The following is a 16,822-nucleotide window of genomic DNA, read 5'->3' as shown; positions in this document are numbered from 1 at the left end:
AAGGTGAGCTGTCTGCTTGGCCTGGCTTGTGGATGTTGAATGATGCCAGTGGCCGGGGAGGAGAAGGCTGCTTAATGGGGTCGGACGTAAGGAGCCAGACGCATCCTTCTGGCCCAGGTGTCAGTAAGTGTATCCCGATCCCTGTCCATCTCAGGCCTATGTCCGTCGCTCTGTGCGTTCGAGCTTGTGCAGGGCAGAGTGCTGTCATTGATCACCCCTCTTAAACTCTAGATAAAAGGGCTGCTTCAGTCTCAAAAGACTCCAGCTTGAAAGGTGCCAATAGGTTTGAACAAATATTCAAAGTTTTTCTGCATCCTGACAAATAGGACTTTTAACTATAAGCTCAAATTTTCAGGTAATTTTGTATAGTGACAACTGATACTCCATGAAGGCAGCAGAATGTTGATGAAACAATATGCTTCAAAATCAATGAGATATGACACCAGTTCCCAGCTTGGCCCTGTACAGATAGCTTTGGATAATTCACTCAGCCACCTAACACTCATGATTTTTCTCATTTGTGAAGTTCACATGTTGGCATCTATACTCCCCAGGGCTGGTGGGGGCTTAAGTGAGATTATGTGCCTAAACCGCTTTCACAGTGCCTAGCTTGAGTGGTTGCTCTTTAGAAACTAGTTCCCATCTGTGTTCCCATGCTGCAGGAGTAGAAGTTAGCCAGACCATAATGTCTGTCTATTATTGTCATTAACTTTTGTGCTATTCTTTTCACCTACTGAATTCATTCGCATATATAGTATGATCTCTCTGAACCACTACATGGACTGTGAGATAGGTGCATGGGTGGGGGTGATCCTATCTCACAGATGAAAAAAGGCAACTTAGATGGTTGATTTGACCAAGCTCAGTAGAGTCAGGTCTCAAACGCAAGTTGGTCTCTAAATCTGGCACTCTTCCCACCTTGCCTTTCAGCCTGTGCCATTCTGTTTGAGAAGCATGTTACTCACTGACTCTTTCAACAGATAGGAGAATGAGGAGAGGGCACTATGAGAATATCAGCTCTGAAGTGTTGGAATAACTCTTGGATGTGTTTCCTCACATTCAGTTCAGTTCAGGTGCTCAGTCGTGTCTGACTCTGCGACCCCATGAACTGCAGCAGGCCAGGCCTCCCTGTCCATCACCAACTCCCGGAGTTCACACAAACCCATGTCCATCGAGTCAGTGATGCCATCCAACCATCTCATCCTCTGTCGTCCCTTCTCCTCCTGTCCTCAATCTTTCCCAGCATCAGGGTCTTTTCCAAGGAGTCAGTTCTTCGCATCAGGTGGCCAAAGTACTGGAGTTTTAGCTTCAGCATCAGTCCTTCCAATGAACATTCAGGACTCATTTCCTTTAGGATGGACTGGTTGGATATCCTTACAGTCCAAGGGACTCTCAAGAGTCTTCTCCAACACCACAGTTCAAAAGTATCAATTCTTCAGCGCTCAGCTTTCTTCACAGTTCAACTGTCACAACATTACATAGCTACTGGAAAAACCATAGCTTTGACTAGCCAGACTTTGTCAGCAAAGTAATGTCTCTGCTTTTCAATATGCTGTCTAGGTTGGTCATAGCTTTCCTTTCAAGGAGTAAGCGTCTTTTCATTTCATGGCTGCAGTCACCATCTGCAGTGATTTTGGAGTCCAGAAAATAGAGTCAGCCACTGTTTCCATTGTTTCCCTATTTATTTGCCATGAAGTGATGGGACCGGATGCCACGATCTTTGTTTTCTGAATGTTGACCTTTAAGCCAACTTTTTCACTCTCCTCTTTCACTTTCATCAAGAGGCTCTTTAGTTTTTCACTTTCTGCCATAAAGGTGGTGTCATCTGCATATCTGAGGTTATTGATATTTCTCCCGGCAATCTTGATTCCAGCTTGTGCTTCATCCAGCCTGGCATTTCTCATGATGTATTCTCCTTATAAGTTAAATAAGCAGGGTGACAATATACAGCCTCGACCTACTCCTTTTCCTATTTGGAACCAGTCTGTTGTTCCATGTCCAGTTCTAACTGTTGCTTCTTGACCTGCATACAGATTTCTCAGGAGGCAGGTCAGGTGGTCTGGTATTCCTATCTCTTGAAGACTTTTCCACAGTTTGTTGTTATCTACACAGTCAAAGGCTTTGGCATAATCAGTAAAGCAGAAGTAGATGTTTTTCTGGAACTCTCTTGCTTTCTCAATCATCCAAAATATGTTGGTAATTTGATCTTTGGTTCCTCTGCCTTTTCTAAATCCAGCTTGAACATCTGGAAGTTCACGGTTCATATACTGTTCAAGCCTGGCTTGGAGAATTTTGAGCGTTACTTTACTGGTGTATGGGATCAGTGCAATCATGTGGTAGTTTGAACATTCTTTGGCATTGCCTTCCTTTGGGATTGAAATTAAAACTGACCTTTCCCAATCCTGTAGCCACTGCTGAGTTTTCCAAATTTGTTGGCAAGTTGAGTGCAGCACTTTCGCAGCATCATCTTTTAGGATTTGAAATAGCTCAACTGGAATTCCATCACCTCCACTAGCTTTGTTTATAGTGATGCTTCCTAAGGCCCACTTGACTTCACATTCCAGGATGTCTGGTTCTAGGTGAGTGATCATATCATCGTGATTATCTGGGTCATGAAGATCTTTTTTGCATAGTTCTTCTGTGTATTCTTGCCACTTCTTAATATCTTTTGCTTCTGTTAGGTCCATACCATTTCTGTCCTTTATTGTGCCCATCTTTGCATGAAATGTTCCCTTGGTATCTCTGATTTTCTTGAAGAGATCTCTAGTCTTTCCCATTCTGTTGTTTTCCTCTATTTCTTTGCATTGATCACTGAGGAAGGCTTTCTTACTTCTCCTTACTATCCTTTGAAACTCTGCATTCAGATGGGTATATCTTTCCTTTCTCCTTTGCCTTTCCCTTCTCTTCTTTTCTCAGCTATTTGTAAGTCCTCCTCAAGCAAACATATGGCCTTTTCCCATCTCTTTTTCTTGGGCATGGTCTTGATCATTGTCTCCTATACAATGTCACGGACCTCTGTCCATAGTTCTTCAGGCACTCTGTCTATCAGATCTAACCCCTTGAATCTATTTCTCACTTCCACTGTATAATCATAAGGGATTGGATTTAGGTCATACTTGAATGGTCTAGTGGTTTCCCCTACTTTCTTCAATTTAAGTCTGAATTTGGCAGCAAGGAGTTCATGATCTGAGCCATAGTGAGCTCCTGGTCTTGTTTTTTGCTGACTGTATAGCGCTTTTCCATCTTTGGCTGCAAAGAATATAATCAATCTGATTTCGGTGTTGACCATCAGGTGATGTCCATGTGTAGAGTCTTCTCTGGTGTTGGAAGTAGAGGTGTAGGCCCTCCACTCCTTTCGTCTGACCTCAGGTACTCTGATGAGCTTCTGTGGTTCCTGTAATCTGCCCTCAGATGTCTTCTCTGTAATGAAGAATGCTAATATCTTCCATCTGTTGGGGGGTTTAGTTCTATAAAGATCTCACAGACATGGTTACGTGTATCCCTTGAGGTGGAACCAGGGCCCTATCCCCAGGCTGCACTGTTGTCCCTTGGGTGACCCTCCCTTGTCTCTATGTCCCCTCCCTTCCCTGATTAGCAACTGTCTGAAAGGTCCATGCCCAGGAACCCCATAGGGTCCTGCTCTGTTTCATTTTTCTGGTATTCCTTCATTGATAGGTCCTTTTCCAATGATGTTTAATTTTAAAATGATTTGCTCCATCTATTCATTTAATCATTTGCTCATAAGCATTTTTTGGGTCCCTATGATGTATATCAACCAGCATAACAGATACTGGGAATACAAAAGCCCACGACAGTGTTGCCACCCTCTAGGGGCACAGTCTTGCTGGGGATACAGATGTGCAGACAGATAATCATAGGACGGTGTGTGATGGGTACTGTAGAGGGGGAATGTGCCGGGGCTTCAGGAGGGAGTGATCCAGGAAGCCTGGAGGGGGCAAGGCCATGGACAGAAGGTTTCTAAGAGAAGATTCTCGAATCAGTCACTGATAGTGAGGACAAGTTGGCTACTCCCTCTGAGCCCCAGCCTCTCATCTGTGAACTGGCGGTGACACAAGTAACTACCGCATCTGGTTGTTAATGTAGATAAAGTGCTTCGATCTGTGTCTAGCAAGTGGTAAACAATGGTGACTGTTATTACTTACCTTTGCATTCAGGAAAAAGCCTTTTCATTTTATGTTGACTTCACACAGGACAGGAAACTAAAACAGATACTCTCGTATTCTTTAGATGTTGGTTCTAGAGATGTGCCTATCAGGGCACACATTTGAGCGCCAATTCTAGATAATGCTAGGGAGAATAATCTTGAAATTTTATCTATAAAAGCTTGAAAGAAACACGTTACTGACCTCTTCCTACCACCACCCTTGCTCTTCCTTCTGTTGCTCACATCAGGCGATACTGAAAGGTAAGTTTTCTAATTTCCTGTCCAGAAACTGCTGTTCTGCCCATCAGCAGTTTCTGATGTATCTGCGAGGGTTAATCTCAGCGTAGTTTTCCCCCCTAACCTTTGGCATCTGGTTAACCCCTGCTAAATTCTGTTCATCCACCGTGGACAATGACATGTTTAATTGCAACATGAAAAGACTTGGGAGTCATGGAGAACCCTAACTCAGGTTTAGGTTTCTTTAAAGATGGCTTCATCCTTAGGAGTAACGTTGATCCACAGGCTGAATGCTTTCTCCAGGCAGTTCTCTTTTGAAGGTCCCTAGACCTTTACAACGGAGAAGGCAATGGCACCCCACTCCAGTACTCTTGCCTGGAAAATCCCATGGATGGAAGAGCCTGGTAGGCTGCAGTCCATGGGGTCCCTAAGAGTCAGACACGACTGAACGACTTCCCTTTCACTTTTCACTTTCATGCATTGGAGAAGGAAATGGCAACCCACTCCAGTGTTCTTGCCTGGAGAATCCCAGGGACAGGGGAGCCTGGTGGGCTGCCGTCTCTGGGGTCGCACAGAGTCGGACACGACTTAAGCGACTTAGCAGCAGCAGACCTTTACAAAATGAAGTTTCTTGTCAATCATATTGACATATTTATCATCTCATTTCTTTCTTTTTTTTCTCAAATTGCCTCAGTAAAGCAGATATCTAGGCACTGAAGATGTCTGTATGTGCTGTAGAAGAAACTTCAGGGAATTTTACTGATTTCATGTTGCTTAGTAGCCAAAGAGGGATAAAATGACAAAGTCAAGTAAGAATCCTGAGAAAAATGAAGAGTGGAATTGCCTTGTGCTGCCTTTTCTGGGAATAGCGGTTCAGATAAGTCAGTGGCCCAAAGTGAACTTAGCCCAGTGTTTTATCTTACTTCCTACTTGATAACAGTTCACATCTCTAAAGCCCAGTCTACAGAGCATGGCTCAGCTGGAATTTAGAAAATCCGCAGGCTAAGTTGGCGTGCCAGCTCTATCACAGTTCTCCTCCTGAGAGAGTAAATGCTGGGCTGGCAATAGCAGTGGTGTTTAGCATCAGTGGGGCCAAAAGAGAGAGCACCTGAGGAACAGCCGCAAACTCTATGACTGAACTGTACATTGATAGAAAGGCATGTTTAACCCTCTCTCAGGCCCCTAATTGAATTGTTCTTCTTTTTCATTTCCTAGACTTATCTGAAGATACCTTTGACCTGAAATATGAAAAATTGGATATGCATACATGAACATGGTTAAGAAATATGTTTGTCCTACAAAGCAACTACATTTTTAATCAATACATACTTTGCTGGTATTTTAAATTTTAATATTGTTGCTATTTAGTTGCTAAGTGATGTCTGACTCTTTTGCAACCTTATGGACTGTAGCTCACCAGTCTCCTCTGTCCATGGGATTTTTCAAGGCAAAAATACTGGAGTGGGTTGCCATTTCCTTCTCCAAATATCATTTGTTGTTATTTTTACTTACATAATTTTCAATACTGTTAATCAAACTAAATCTGCAGCAGAGGCAATACAGGTTGGTTTGCAAAGGAATTAGGTATTTTGGCAATTAGTGTGCAATTTGTTAGCTTCTAGAATAGCAGAAAAATGCCTCTCATTGTACTGTATGCCATATCACAAGTTAGCAGTGAACTTATAGAATGTATGATACTTTTAGGTGTGAAGCTTAATGAAATTCTATTTTGATTTGGATTACTGTCATGACATGAAATTCTCTCAATTTCCAATGAATAATCATTGTTTTTGCTTATTCAAAGATATTTGTGTGCTCCACATGCTGAAATTAAGTTATACAAGTGACTAAAGGGAATAGAAACAGAGATAATGGAAAATAGTTTACAAATTGGGAAAGAGATATCTCTCTTATTGAGTTAAAATACTTGAACTTTGTGATTTGAGATTTATTTTAGAATTTAGCTTATTTTTTGCACATTGGAAAAGTATCTTAAGTTCATTGCCTTGTGATAGCAGAAAGACTATTTTACACCCCTCCATTTAGCAGCAGCAAGATGGTATGTGTATAAAAACTCACTTGTGTGTAAGAGGTCCGTTTGAGGAGGCAAAATATCCATTGTTATTAAAAACTCAAATTTCAGCTCTGAAACTGCATAGACTTCAGTTCAGGTTCAGTACTACCACTTACTAACTGTGACATTGGAAAGTTATTTGATTTCTTTAAACTTCAGTTTCCTCTTCTATAAAAATGAAAATAAAAACTTCTCATATGGTTGTTATAAGAACAACTAAAATGCTTAAATTACTTAATAATCGTTGAAATTAATGACAGCTTTTACTGATATTTTGAATGAAGAGATTTAAGTGTACCAAGGAATAGCAAAATCTCATGAATCAATTCAAAGATTACTTAAATGTTCTAAAGAAAGATCATGTCTTTGTTTTTTTTTGTTTTTTTTTTAATAAAGGAGCATTTAAAAAAATTTTTTTGTGTTGGGGAATAGACGGTTAACAAGCAATGTTGTAATAGTTTCAGGTGAACAGTAAAGGGACTCAGTCATATTTGTATATGTATCCCTTCTCTTCCAAACCCTCCTCCCATCCAGAGTGCCACATAGCACTGAGCAGAGTTTCCCGTGCTAGACAGTAGGTAGTTGTTGGTTATCTCTTTTAAATATAGCAGTGTGTGCATGCCCATCCCAAACTTCCTAACTATCAATAAAGGAACATTTTGCTCTGCATATAATAGTTATGGTATTTGCTAAAGCCAGGAGCATAATCAAAGAATCTGCATACAATCCATAGTTATCATTTCATAACACAGGATGAACTTTTATAAACTTTTTTGTATTTTTATTTAGGAGAATAAGAATTAAGGTGTGAGGATTTAGGGAAGTTAATTCTATTTCTCTGGTTTTCCCTTTTCCTTTTAAGTTTGGTACTTAGCAAAAATCATATACAGCCAGGTTGAGTTGGGTAACTTGTAAAATTGTCAGAACTACAGAAATCATAAAATATTGTATCTATGTGTAGAAAATGTGTGGTATTAGTCCAGTTGACCTGAGAGTACGAATGGCAGCAAGTTAAACATTGGTAGCTAAAACAAACAAAAAAAATTTTGCTTTCGAAACAAAAACTGTGTTCATGGAAAACATTGCTCTGCAGCGTTCCTTTCTTGTAACATCTTTGGCATTGTGGTAATTCTGGCTTCAAAGAACAAATTGGGAAGTATTCTTTTCTTTTCATTTTCTGGAAGAGTTCGTATGAATTGATATTTCTTTCTTACATGATTGGAAGACGTCACCAGTGAAGCCGTCTGGGCGTGGGGCTTTCTTTGCAGGAAGATTTTGAAAAACAGGTTGAATTTCTTTAGTAGATATATGGCTATACAGGTTATCTATTTCTTTAAATGAGCTTTGGTAGGTATTATCTTCAATAAATTTTTTCATTTAAGTTGTCAAACTTATTTTTATAAAGTTCTTGATACATATTAACTCCTTTAAAATATCAGAATCTGTAATGATATTATATCTCTTATTCCTGAGTTTGGTAACTGATATCTTCTCCCTCTTTGTTGTTGATGTTGCTGGTATTGTTGGTCTTCTTCTTCTCCTTCAGTCTGTGTAGAGGTTTTTCAATTTCATCGTTCTCAGGAACTGATTTTTTTTTTCACCGATTTTCTGTTTTCCATTTCATTGATTTCATTTCTGGTCTTTATTATTTCCTTTCTTCTGCTTAATTTGGGTATATTTTTCACTTAACGTATCTAGTTTCTTAAGGTTAAAGTTAGGTCATCGATTTGAGATCTTCTTTTATAATGCACAAGATTAATGCTGTACATTTCCCCCAACTAATACTTTAGTATAACTCCACAAATGTTGATACGTTCTGTTTACTTTTTCTTTAGTTCAATATATTTTATAGTTCCTTTTTCAGTTTCTTTAATGCATGGATTGTTAAAGGATAAGAGGGTGTGATCTAGAGGATTAATTTGAGATAAGACTTTGAGATACTGTCTCTGGAATGGGCAAAAAGGAGGTAAGGGAAGCGGCTGATAAGATGGTTGTGTGAGTGGAGAGAGGAGAGGAATTAGAAGGTGAGGTAATTCCTACCTGATCACTTTGTGTCTTTGGTGAAGACAGAGGTAAGGGCGTCTCCTGGGTGTAAGAACATAGGTAACTGAGTGTGGTAAAGAGCTGAAGCAATCTTTGTGGGAAATGACAATGAGAGAGAACTGCACAGAAAAATATCGAGGCATAGCTAAGGAAGAAGACGTGGAGTCACAGAAGTATGTTGTACGGTACTTTTTTCTTCTTTGCCTGGATGCCTGAGTACAGGTTCAAGCTCAGGATTTTAGAGGAAGCACAATGGAATGAGAAAGTCAAAGTTACTGATAAGAGAATATTTGAAGAGCTTAATTAAGGCTAGAAGAGGAAGGGAAATGAGGGCAGAAGGGAACTGATTGATCAGGGAAAATGGGTTCCTGGGGAAATGGGTCAAAAGACTAGTATTCTTTTTTTTTATGAAGTTGAAAAACAAGTTTAAAAGAGTTGACAGAACAGGAAGTTTAAGTAGGTTGTGTGGTCAGGTTGTGGGATATTGGTGATTAAGTTTTCATCAGTGAGGCAATTCTCTGGGACAAGTTTCTGGGTGTGGTTATATATGCCGGTGACAGAATTAGAGTAGAATCGAAGGTTATGAGATTGGGAAAGGCTAGGAACTGCGGGCAAAGGCATTTTATGGGCTTGCACAGAGATTATGAAACCACGCCAGTGACTGTAAGGCTAGGGTGGAGAGGAGAGTGTGAATCAGCCGCTGTTCATGCTTGGGGACGAATGTGAGGGGGTTGGTTGACGATCATGAAGGAAAAGGCGTTTAGGATTGAATAACTAGAAGACACAAGCCTGCAGAGGGTGCTGGCCCACCTCCAAGCCTCGTGTCAAGTGAGGCTTGCGAGACTAAAAGGCATCCTTAGAGACAGCTGCAGACGGAAGAGTACCTGGGAGAAGACCAGGCTCGAGTTCAGCAAAGGCCTAGTGGAAGATTCTCTTTTGGAGGATGAAAAATACACTGGATTTGATGATCGGGAAATGAGATTCTATAGGGAAAGCAGGAAGATCTGGGAGTGAATAGGAGATGATTAGTCATGGCAACAATTAGAACTTTCTGAAACTTTCTTCTTTAAATTCTGAATAATTTTCCAGGGTGATCTAAGTGTATTGGGAAGAACATTGGGTTTAGAGTCAAAGAGATCTGAAACCACATTTGAGCTCCACAATTTATTAGGTTTTAACATTTGGATCAGGGCATTTGGTTTTCCCTGATCCAAAAATTAGTCTAATGTTAAGGGTTAAAGGCAGGATAGTTGACTGGAGGGATGTATCTTTGAAACAGTGATTGAAAGTGTAGGGGGAGTAAGGCATGGTTGACCTCAAATTTCTAAAGGGAATTGTGATGTGAGGTTGCTTTAGTGTTGAAACTAATGTTGAACCTGCCTGCTTAACACCTCTTTCAACTCAGGGGAGTGTAACAGCATTCCATTTCAAATATTAGTGTGCTATTAAGTATTCTTCCTTCCTGATGATTAAGCTGTCTTTAGAGATTGTCCTGTGTGTTGTAGCTCCCAAAAAGCAAGGACAGTCCACTTGGTCTGTGATAAGGCCCATGTAGAAAGCATTGGTTCAGGGATATGTGGGCAGCCACAGAACTCCAGCTGAAACCCTGTTTAGCTGAATTCATCTGAATTCCCTGTGGAATCCCTGTGTCACATGATTGTACATCTTTCCATCCCTTTAACCAGCTCCCTATCAAGCCATCTGCCAAAGTAACCCTTGGACCCGTTTGGACGGGTCACAATATTGAGTGTATGAGGAGGAGCTCTACACCTTCCTTCCCTCAAGTGTATCAATAGAAACGTTTTCTTCATTGATGAGACTTCTCTGAATTGAGTTCTCCATTTTCCAGAGGAGTGAAGATTTCAAATTACACATTAAAAAAAAAATGTATTTATTTGGTTGCAGGGAGTTTAGTTGCATCATGCGGGATGTTTCCTTGCAGCTGTTAGCTGCGGCACGTGGGCTCAGTAGCTGTAGTGCACAGACTCAGTTCCTCAGCGGCACGTGGGATCTTTAGTTCTCCGACCAGTGACTGAATCCCCCAATTTGTAGTGTGGATTCTTAACCACTGGACCACCAGGGAAGCCCCTCAAATTACGCATTTTTGATTCCTGTCTATTCTGATGCATGTGAAAATAAAAAGATGCGTGGTCATCCCAAGTTGCTGCTTACCCGGCAAGAGGACCTTGGATCGATTGCTTTGCCTGTATATGCCTTCAGTTGGACACAGTTAATAACACAGGACTCACCTGGGTTGTTGTGACCTCTGTAGTTGATTTGCATGAAGGTCTTGGTCCAGAGCCTGGCATATAGCAGGAATTTAATAAATGGTGGATGTTATGTTAATTCAGAACAACATACCAGAATCATTCAGAGGTTTAACACACGTAAGCTCACTGCATCTTCACAACAGTTCTGTGAAATGACTATTAATGATGACACTTGACAGGTAAGGAAATGAAATTCAGTGTGATGTCCAAGGTGAAAACCTAATAAATTGTGGAGCTCAAATGTGGTTTCAGATCTCTTTGACTCTAAACCCAATGTTCTTCCCAATACACTTAGACCACCCTGGGAAATTATTCAGAGTTTAAAGAAGAAAGTTTCAAAAGTTCTAACTGTTGCCATGACTAATTGTAATCCCTACTATCAGGTATTTTTCTTGGGTCAGTCTCAAACCCCTTATGTATGAACTATAAGGAGTGTAATGTGTTAGCTGCTCAGTCGTGTCTGACTCTTTGCGACCCCGTGATCTGTCCATGGAATTCTCTTGGCAAGAATACTGAAGTGGGTTGCCATTCCCTTCTCCAGGGGATCTTCCTGACCCAGGGATCAAGCCCAGGTCTTCTGCACTGCAGGCAGATTCTTTACTTGTAAACTTACTTACAAACTGAGTAAGCATCTTACTCAGTTTTCAGAAGTACAAAGAGAGAGATGCATATGAAAGCTGATTTCCTAGACACGGAGAATTGTACGCAGAGCAGTTGTATGGTTTCTTACAGAGAGCTCAGCAATTAGTGTCAAATTAGATAATCAAAGCTGAGCTGAGGGAAGCCATAGTTGATTTGAAATATCAAGGGAGGAGTAGGAACAGTAAAAGTCAGAAATATCACAGAGTCACGTTTTTCCTGATTGAAGCACATCAGAATTCATTTAGTGAGCAGTGAACACAGGCTACCCACTGGGTTCCTTAATTATAACACCAGGGCCCTCTATAAAAACATGAGAGGAATGCCATTTCTGGCAGTTCATAGATCAGGCGATTTCGCTTTGCCTGTGGGGTGTACATTTTATTGCAGACCAGGTAGGGATTTGCTGGGCACGCAGACTCCCTCCATTCACTGAATCATCATACGTGACAAACTCCATATTACCTGTGGGTGATTATTAATAATCTGTAGCTCTTCAGAGGTTAACGATCTTCCCATCGCAAGCCTGAAGTATTGCTGTGTTTCTCATATCACCTTGTAGAACCATGGCCCTGAACTGAAGTTTTAAAGGAGATCTTGGAGATCATGGAGTTCCCTTTACAGTGTGAATGAATAAGCGAGAGGCTCAGGTTTAATGACTTTTCTGACCCTACATGGCCAGAGAATAGAAGGATTGAAACTGGAGGCTTTATCTTGATGAGGCAAACCAGTGTTATGCAGGGGGGCAGACTTTGGAGGTAGAGAAATGTTTTTGTTTCTTTTTTTGATGTGGAGAGAAGAACTTTAACTTTTTTTTCTTTTAAATTCTTTTATTTTTAACTGAAGGATACTTGCTTTACAGAATTGTGTTGGTTTCTGCCAAACATCAACATGAATCATTGCTTTGTCTGTAAAGGCTTCCAGGTGGCACAAGTGGTAAAGAATTTTCCTGCAATGCAGGAGACTCGAGCTGGATCCCCCTGGGTCAGGAAGACCCTGTGGAAAAGGGAATGGCAACCCACTTCAGTATTCTTGCCTGGGAAATCCTATGGAAGAGGAGCCTGGTGGGCTACAGTCCATGGGGTTGCAGAGAGTCAGACACAGTTGAGCACAGGCATACCTTGTTTGCAAAGTGTCTTAATATCTGCCTGGTGGGATGGCTGGATAATTAAATAAAGGCCTGTGCTTTGCAGAATGTCGGGTATGTGGGGTGTGCTAAATAAAGAATGGATTTTACAAATCTGCCTTTGAATTCTACAGTATCATATTTAAAATAAGAGACACTTTAAAAATTCATTTATTTTAATTGGAGGATAATTACTTGACCATATTGTGGTGGTTTTTGCCATACACTGACATGAATCAGCATGGGTGCACGTGTGTCCACCAATCCTGAACCCCCTTCCCACCTCCCTCCCCACCCCATCCCTCTGGGATGTCCCAGAGCACTGGCTTTGAGTACCCTGCTTCATGCATCAAACTTGCACTGGTCATCTATTTTACATATGGTAATATGTAAATTCTGCCGTATCATCCCACTCTCGCCTTCTCCCACACAGTCCAAAAGTCTGTTGTTTACACCTGTGTCTCTTTTGCTGCCTTGCATATAGGATCGTAGTTACTGTCTTTCTAAATTCCATATATATAGTGTTAATATACTGTATTGGTGTTTCTCTTTTTGACTTAACTTCATTCTATGTAATAGGCTCCAGTTTCATCCACCTCATTAGAAATACCTCAAATGTGTTCTTTTTTAATAGTTGAGTAATACTCCATTGTGTATGTGTACCACAGGTTTCTTATCCACTCATCTGCTGATGGAATCTAGGTGGCTTCCGTGTCATAACTATTGTAAAGGTGTTGCAATGAACATTGGGGTACACGTGTCTCTTTCTATTCTGGTTTCCTCGGTGTGTATGCCCAGCAGTGGGATTGCTGGGTCATATGGCAGTTCTATTTCCAGTGTTTAAGGAATCTCCACACTGATCTCCATAGCGGCTGTACCAGGTTGCATTCCCATCAGCAGTATAAGAAGGTTCCCTTTTCTCCACACCCTCTCCAGCATTTATTGTTTGTAGACTTTTTGATGGTGGTCTTTCTGACCAGTGTGAGGTGATACTTCATTGTGGTTTTGATTTGCCTTCCTCTAATAATGAGCAATGTTGAGCATCTTTTCATGTGTTTATTAGCCACCTGTATGCCTTCTTTGGAGAAATGTCTATTTAGTTCTTTGGCCCACCTTTTGATTGTACCTGAGTGAGCTAGTGCTCAGGGCAGGGGTAGGTGCCTACTTGGGGAGGAGAGAAAAATAGCATCTATTAATTGATTTTAGCAAAACAATTTCAAAAAAAATTTTTGCTTTATGTAGGAAAGAGGTATGAATCTCATTTTATGCTGTATTTTATATATTAGTTGTGTTTGAAAACATTTTGATTTTTGGAGATACCTCCAAATAAATTTTTATTGGAGTATAGTTACTTTATAATATGTGTTAGTTTCTGCTGTATAGCAAAGTGAATCAGTTATACATATACGTATATCCACTCTGTTTTAGATTTCCTTCCCATTTAGGCCACTTCAGATCATTGAGTAGGGTTGACATTTCCTACTTCAGGTAATCAGACCCCAATCCAGGAATTGAACCCATGTCTCTTGTGCTTCCTGCATTAGCAGGCAGATTCTTTACTGCTGTGCTACCTGGGAAGCCCTATCTGTTCTATACACAGTATCAGCTGTGTATATATGTCGATCCCAATCTCCCAATTCATCCCACTTCCGTCTCCCATCCCCTCCTTGTTTTTACATTTATTTCGATGTATCTCCAAAAATAAAAATATGTTCAAACACAACTAAGACATAAAATGTAGCATAAGATGAGATTCATTTCCTATTTCCTATATAGAGCAAAAAAATTTTTTGAAATTGTTTTGCTAAAGCCAGTTAGTAGATGCTGCCTTTCTTTCCTCCCCAAGTAGACATCTATCCCTGCCCTGAGCACTAGCCCACTTAGGGCTGGGGGAGGTGCACCTGGCGACCACCCCACCACTTGGCTCCCAGGGATCAATCTCACATTTTACAAATCAGAAAGTTGTTCTCCATATCTGTGATTCTATTTCTGCTTTGCGGATAAGTTCATCTGTACCATCTGTCTAGATTCCACATGTAGCGATATTATACAATATCTGCTTTTCTCTTTCTCACTTATTTCACTCTGTGTGACAATCTCTAGGTCCATTCATATCTGTGCGAATGGCACTATTTCACTCCTTTTTATGGCAGAGGAATATTACATTGTGTGTGTGTGTGTGTCCACACCACATCTTCTTTATCCACTCCTCTGTAGACGGGTGTTTAGGTTGCTTTCATGTCCAGGCTACTGTAAATAGTGATGCCATGAACACTGGGGTGCTTGCATCCTTTTGAATTATGGTTTTCTCTGGATACATGCCCAGGAGGGAATTGCTGGGTCATATCCTAGCTCTATTTTCAGTTTTTTTTTAAGGAACCGCCACAGTGTTTTCCATAGTGGCTGTACCATGTTACATTCCTAGCAACAGTATAGGAGGGTTCCCTTTTCTCCACACCCTCTCCAGCATTTACTGTTGTAGATTGTTTTGACGCTGGCCATTCTGACCGCTGTGAGGTGATACCTCATTGTAGTTTTGATTTGCATTTCTCTAATAATGAATGAGGGGTATCTCCTCACAGCTGCCCCTCCTGACCTTGAATGTGGAGTAGCTCCTCTCGGCCCTCCTGTGCCTGAGCAGCCACCGCTCCTTGGACGTGGGGTTGCTCCTTTCAAGGTCAGGAGGGGCAGCTGTGAGGAGATACCCCTCGTCCAAGGTAAGGAACAGTGGCTGCGCTTTGCTGGAGCAGCCGTGAAGAAATACCCCATGTCCAAGGTAAGAGAAACCCAAGTAAGATGGTAGGTGTTGCGAGAGGACATCAGAAGGCAGATACACTGAAACCATAATCACAGAAAACTACCAATCTGATCACACAGACCACAGCCTTGTCTAACTCAATGAAATTAAGCCATGCCTTGTGGGGCCACGCAAGATGGACAGGTCATGGCGGAGAGGTCTGACAGAATGTGGTCCACTGGAGAAGGGAATGGCAAACCACTTCAGTATTCTTGCCTTGAGAACCCCATGAACAGTATGAAAAGGCAAAATGATAGGACACTGAAAGAAGAACTCCCCAGGTCAGTAGGTGCCCAATATGCTACTGGAGATCAGTGGAGAAATCACTCCAGAAAGAATGAAGGGATGGAGCCAAAGCAAAAACAGTACCCAGCTGTGGATGTGACTGGTGATAGAAGCAAGGTCCAATGCTGTAAAAAGCAATATTGCATAGGAACCTGGAATGTTAGGTCCATGAATCAAGGCAAATTGGAAGTGGTCAAACAAGAGATGGCAAGAGTGAATGTCGACATTCTAGGAATCAGCAAACTAAAATGGACTGGAATGGGTGAATTTAACTCAGATGACCTTTTTATCTACTACTGCGGGCAGGAATCCCTTAGAAGAAATGGAGTAGCCATCATGGTCAACAAGAGTCCAAAATGCAGTACTTGGATGCAATCTCAAAAATGACAGAATGATCTCTGTTCGTTTCCAAGGCAAACCATTCAATATCATGGTAATCCAAGCCTATGCTCCAACCAGTAATGCTGAAGAAGCTGAAATCGCATGGTTCTGTGAAGGCCTACAAGGCCTTTTAGGACTAACACCCCCAAAAGATGTCCTTTTCATTATAGGGAACTGGAATGCAAAAGTAGGAAGTCAAGAAACACCTGGAGTAACAGGAAAATCTGGCCTTGGAGTATGGAAAGAAGCAGGGCAAAGGCTAATAGACTTTTGCCAAGAGAATGCACTGGTCATAGCAAACACCTTCCAACAACACAAAAGAAGACTCTACATATGGACATCACCAGATGGTCAACATGGAAATCAGATTGATTATATTCTTTGAAGCCAAAGATGGAGAAGCTCTATATAGTCAGCAAAAACAAGACCAGGAGCTGACTGTAGCTCAGATCATGAACTCCTTATTGCCAAATTCAGAATTAAATTGAAGAAAGTGGAGAAAACCACTAGATCATTCAGGTATGACCTAAATCAAATCCCTTATGATTATACAGTAGAAGTGAGAAATAGATTTAAAGGACTATATCTGATAGAGTGCCTGATGATCTATGGACGGAGGTTTGTGACATTTTAGAGGAGACAGGGATCAAGACCATCCCCATGGAAAAGAATGCAAAAAAAGCAAAAAGGCTGTCTGAGGAGGCCTTACAAATAGCTGTGAAAAGAAGAGAAGCGAAAAGCAAAAGAGAAAAGGAAAGATGTAAGCATCTGAATGCAGAGTTTCAAAGAATAGCAAGGAGAGATA

The 16,822-nt window shown here is 41.1% G+C and overlaps 1 long non-coding RNA gene across 1 annotated transcript in view; it reads left to right on the top strand.

The window, feature by feature from the left end:
* LOC138437201 (uncharacterized) overlaps nucleotides 1–7,866 on the top strand; it is a 45,139-nt gene extending 37,273 nt beyond the window's left edge. Inside the window, exon 4 of the long non-coding RNA XR_011255811.1 lies at nucleotides 5,618–7,866. This is a non-coding gene — a long non-coding RNA (uncharacterized lncRNA). The remainder of the gene's footprint in view (nucleotides 1–5,617) is intronic.
* Nucleotides 7,867–16,822: the final 8,956 nt, after the last annotated feature.

The sequence above is a fragment of the Ovis canadensis genome, chromosome 3 (assembly GCF_042477335.2).
Source record: "Ovis canadensis isolate MfBH-ARS-UI-01 breed Bighorn chromosome 3, ARS-UI_OviCan_v2, whole genome shotgun sequence".
NCBI classification, from domain to species: Eukaryota; Metazoa; Chordata; class Mammalia; order Artiodactyla; family Bovidae; genus Ovis; species Ovis canadensis.
Note: the sequence above shows the minus strand (reverse complement) of the source record. Positions and strands in the feature narration are given on the sequence as shown.